The sequence below is a fragment of the Puma concolor genome, chromosome F2, assembly GCF_028749965.1.
Source record: "Puma concolor isolate L17-30 chromosome F2, mPumCon1.1.hap2, whole genome shotgun sequence".
Lineage (NCBI taxonomy): Eukaryota > Metazoa > Chordata > Mammalia > Carnivora > Felidae > Puma > Puma concolor.
Window position 1 is genome coordinate 82,887,621 of NC_141684.1, and position 5,501 is coordinate 82,893,121.

At 43.6% G+C, this 5,501-nt stretch overlaps 1 pseudogene; it reads right to left on the minus strand.

Annotated features, from left to right (window-relative positions):
* Positions 1 to 320: 320 nt before the first annotated feature.
* Positions 321 to 829, minus strand: LOC112859611 (cytochrome c oxidase subunit 5B, mitochondrial-like; annotated as a pseudogene).
* Between the last annotated feature and the right edge of the window lie 4,672 nt (positions 830 to 5,501).

The following is a 5,501-nucleotide window of genomic DNA, read 5'->3' on the forward strand; positions in this document are numbered from 1 at the left end:
AAGATTTTTAAAATAGTAGTGCAAACTTAGAAATTTAAACCAACTCTGGAAAAAGAAAACTGTTTTGTTGAATAACAAAAAACTTTATTCCCCAAAATTAAAACTAAAATTACCTTATGATCCAGTGATTCCCACTTGGGTATAAATCCAAAAGAACTCAAAACACTATCTCAAGGAGATATTTGCACACCTATGTTCATCACAGCATTGCTCACCGCTTCCAAGAGATGGTGGAAGCAACCCAAATGTCCTTTCACAGATTGATAAGGAAAATGTGGTGTGTGCATGCAATATTATTCAGCCTTTAAAAGGAAGGAAATTCTAATTTTTTTTTTAATGGGAGAAGGAACTAATGCAATAGCTAGTCTTTACTGGAAAGAAGAAACTTTACAGAACATTTTGAGTAAGTTAGAGCAGAAGGTCAGTGGGCCAACTGGTGGGGCACCAGCTTGTAATGGGTTCCACAGTGAGGGCATGACTGAGACTTGCCTTTGTGCAGCCAAAACCAGATGACTGCACTACTGTCCCCTTCACAGATGTGGTCCATCGCTCACTTGTTGGTAATAGATGGGACTAAATTAGGGTCTTCCTTGGTGCCTGAAGCTGCCATTGGGCCTAGTATATTATATGGGTCCAGTCCCTTCCATGCAGCCATCATGACCTCCCTCTCCAGCCCAGTCACCTGCTGGTCTTCAGTAGAAACACCACCTCCAGATGCCATGGAGTGCACTGCGGCAACTTCATTGGGACCACAGGCCCTAAGGGCTGGCACAGCCAGTGTTCCAACTCCACAAAGTAAACTTGAAGCCATGATGTCCACTACAAACAGTGACACTTCCCCAAATTCTCACTTTTGGTACAACGTGAGGAAACCTTGAAGACGTTATGCTAAGTGAAAAGACACAAAAGGACAATTACTGTATGATTCCATTTATATGAGGTATCTAAAGTTGCTAATTCAGAGGCGCCTACATGGCTCTATCCGTTAAGCATCCGACTTTGGCTCAGGTCACTATCTGGCAGTTCGTGGGTTTGAGCCTCCCATCGGGCTCTGCACTGACAGCTCAGAGCCTGGAGCCTGCTTCAGATTCTGTGTCTCCCTCCCTCTCTGCCCCTCCCCCACTCACGCTCTGTCTCTCTCTCTCAAAAATGAAAAACGTTAAACAAAATCAAAGTTGCTAATTCATAGGAACAAGAAGTAGAAAAGTGATAGCCAAGGTTGTGGTGAGGGGGGTGAGTGTTTAATGGATTTAGAGCTTCAGTGTTGCAAGATGAAAACGTTCTAGAGATCTGTTGCACGGTTATGTGAATATACTTAGCACTACTGAACAATACACTTCAAAATGATTCAGATGGTAAATTTAATGTTATGAGTTCTTCACCACAGTAAAAAAATCTATAAGACATAAAATATTTCTAAAATGTGAATACAAAACCTAAAATTAATAAAAAGCATTATTAGTTGTAATAAAAATAGAATTTAAAACGTTCAAGCCAAACCAAAACAAAACAAAAAAAGAGTCTGGAACTGAATAACCCAAGGAAACCCCAAAAGTACTGGGTCTTCCCGCAGGTGCCAGTGAGTAGCTGCCATATTTGGACACCTCAGTGCTGTTCTGAGCCAAAGAAGGCAGATGGAGCAGTTGTTACCATCCTGTCTGCAGCCAGCCAGCAGCAAGGCAGGCCCCAGCCCTCTGCCTGTCCTGTGTATGGTGACTGGGACCTGAAACCTTCCTGCCTTCCTGGCTGCACCAGCCTGTGTCCTCCTTGCAGCTGTGTCACAAATAGGCATATGCCAGCACGTTGCTCTTTCTTAAGACCCTAAGGACCCTGATTTAGATCACTGGAATACTTAACAGTAGGCTGCATATCCCAAAGTTCAAAAAATGAATTTACTTATCTTTGTTTGAAATTATTAATTTGGAGAAGCCAAATTAGGACCTCTACTGAAAGAGATCACATGTTTTCATATAATATTGGGAAGCTGTTTTAAAAGGCATTTAGGCTCTCCTACATTCTCCACAACAAGATGGGAAAGTTTCTTTACTTAAAATGTTAAGACTGGCCAAAGATTTTCTGTGCTTTCCTAATAAAAAATCAAGTAAACAAAGCAAAAGCTCTGAAATGCAAACAAACCTGGAAATCTCTCACATCAATTAAAAAATTCTCCCATACAACAGGTAATAATAAAATTTTCTCACTTTTTAAAAAATATTTTTTTTAATTTTTTTTTCAACGTTTATTTATTTTTGGGACAGAGAGAGACAGAGCATGAACGGGGGAGGGGCAGAGAGAGAGGGAGACACAGAATCGGAAACAGGCTCCAGGCTCTGAGCCATCAGCCCAGAGCCTGACACGGGGCTCGAACTCACAGACCGTGAGATCGTGACCTGGCTGAAGTCGGACGCTTAACCGACTGCGCCACCCAGGCGCCCCTTAAAAAATATTTTAAAATATTTTTTTTATTAGGTAAAGTCTACACCCAACATGGGGCTCTAACTCACGAACCCAAGATCAAGAGTTGCATACTATAGCCAACTGAGCCAGCCAGGTGCCCCAAAATTTGCTCACTTTTCTATACCCAGGATTTGACACATGAAGAACAGAGTAAATAATTATTGAATTGATAAAAAAGTGAATGAAGCATCCTACCTTCTCAGGGTTTTAATAAATAAGTAAGAGCTGACATCAGAGTGATTTCTCTAAGACCCACTAATTTTGGTCAAAACATGCTGAGATTCAGTGCTCCCACTGGGTAATTTCCAAGGCTCCCCTTAGTAAAATCATTTATACCTGTGGAACAAAAGGCACCCCGAGGGATTTAGACCTCCACCCACAAAGAGAACTGCAGATCAGATGCTGTCCACTGGGCATGCACATCCTGAACATGAACAGGAATTCACTCAGAACCCAGGTGGGGGAGGGGAGTGCTATGGCGGCAGGTCCAGGTTGTGGATGACTCTCCCATATGTTTCTTATTTTTAGGTAAAAATGCCTTTAAAAGTAATTTTATTGTGCTCAACTCAGAGCAGCAGCTATAAGACCAGGACGCCCAAATCAGCTGACTTCCGGTCTCACCTCAATCTTCTTTGGGGAATGTTTACTATAACCTTTGGATGAATCGCCTTGGGTTCCTCCCTTATAAAAACTACGTTTAATAATAGCACCTACCTCAAAAGTCCATTATGGGAATAAATGAAATAATGTATGTAAAGCACTTAGTGAATATCTGGCATAGAATAAGCACTCACTAAAGGCCAGATTTTTTTTTACTATTATGCAGATTGTGGCGTGGCCCTCAGTGTGTGTTATTCCAGAGGTAACATGAACCATACATTTCTTAATGGGTGGCAAAGGACTTGACAGCTGACTTCCAGGTGCAAACAGAGACCAAGGGCACCCTGGTGTGTTAAAAGGCTGGTCCCTCGAGAGCTTAATCATCCTGATTCCCCAAACTGTTTTCATGATGCAAGAGGAGCCAAACCTAAACCTAACAGAGATACACTGAGACCTCACAGAACCTTCCTGCGCCCGCCCTCCAATGTCCAGAGCATACAGCATCTGATGCAGTCACGCCACGGGAGGCTTGCACAGCCTGTCCACCAGCACATATTCTGAACACATGGGGCAGAGCTATACAGCTGCGGCTGACTCAGAGATGAACAGACTTCCAAAATGGAAAACGACACCATATGATTTCCCTCTGCATCTCCCTTTGAAATGAAAGCTTTCCATCATCCACCCCCTCCAACCCATCAGGTTCCAGCTGCACCAAAATGCATTTCTGGGATGAGTAATGGGTATTAGAACATCTGTAGACTCTTAGACGTGGTTTTATATTTGGGGACTTTCTGATTATTCCCACTCCATCCTGTATGGTCACACCCATATTAGCACCGCATAAATGGAAGCTGAGAGGATTTTGCAGTTCAGAGAGATTGCTTGTGACTGTCCCTTAAAGAGTTAAGTGGCCATGGCTGGCACGACTACGACTACAGGCGTGGATGCAATGTGAGCCCTGCAGGAGGTGGAAGGGGGAATGAGACGGGCAGGTAGCAGGAGGCACTGGAGAGCCTGCCTCCAGGGCCAGGCTGTCTAGGGCTGAGTCAGGCTTCCTGTGCCTCAATCTCCCCAAAGGTAAATGGGGATAATAACTGTGCCCACCCCACAAAGTTGTGCTAAGGATTAAATGTGTTAATATACAGTTAATGCTTAAAATGAGAAATGTATAGAGGCCTCCATCAAAGGGGAAAGAAGGCATATACATCATATGTACCTGAAGCTACAATAAGGCTGTCTGGTAGGAAGGACAGAGAAGTCTGGGAGGCTGGGGAGCCTTTGGGTGCCCTCATGTAGATCATGTGGGCAGTTATTCATGGTATCCATTGGGGGGGGGGGGGCCTCTGGATAACCTTTGAGCCCTTCCAGGACTTTCCAGTGGAATGCCCTCCTAACCACCTTACCTAAAGGAGGCCCCCATTACTCTCTCTACATCCCGTTTTCATCCAAGCACCAATCACTCCCTCTAATCATGTGATTTATTTTTTTACAGGCCTATTTTCTCTCATACCTGCTAGAAGATAAGCTCCAGGAAGCAGGGGCTTTTCCGTCTCACTCCGGTACATATTAGGTACTCGATAAACATGTGAGAGAGGGGGAAAAGGAAGAGAGGAAGAGTGAATGTAGAGAGGGAATGGAAGAGACGGAAGAAGAGGAGGGAAAAAGGGAGGGAGCACAGGTGGAGGAAGGGAGGGAGCAAGGGAGAGAAGAGAAAACCTAAAATAGAAACAATCCTGTAACATCCCTCCAACCGCAGACAAACCTGAAGCAAGGGCATCATGGCAACCACACCGAAGCTTTGCCCCTTCAGGCAGTGCCCCTGGAAACATGCACTGGCCAGCAATCATTTAGAGCCCTGGTGCCATTTTTTTAACGACTAATTTCGGTCTGATAAAAATGAAGTTGCCACCAAACCAATAATTTCAATGTTACAAAGATTGCCAAATATTTTGTTAAGATTTTTCTGGTACATTTTCTTAAAGAAAGATGCATTTTAACCAGTCATTTTGGTCTACCTTTGTGACTTATTTATATACCATATTTTATAATTTTTAATGTTTATTTATTTTTGAAAGACAGAGACAGGCAGAGTGCAAGCAGGGGAGGGGCAGAGAGAGAGGGAGACACAGAATCTGAAGCAGGTTCCAGGCTCTGAGCCGTCAGCACAGAGCCCGATGCGGGGCTCGGACTCATGAATGGTGAGATCATGACCTGAGCTGAAGTCGGACGCTTAACAGACTGAGTCACCCAGGCGCCCCATATATTTTTAATTACTGCAGTGCTAAGTGGAAATTACTGTCTTTGGAGGGAGAATGCAGGGTTGAGATAGCTTCTTAAAGCTGGCTATAGAAATTCATATGATATTCCACCAAAAAGAAATTATTACTTTACCTGGAACTCCCTGGTGCCCTCAGTCCTCAGTTTGAATTCTTATTAATCAC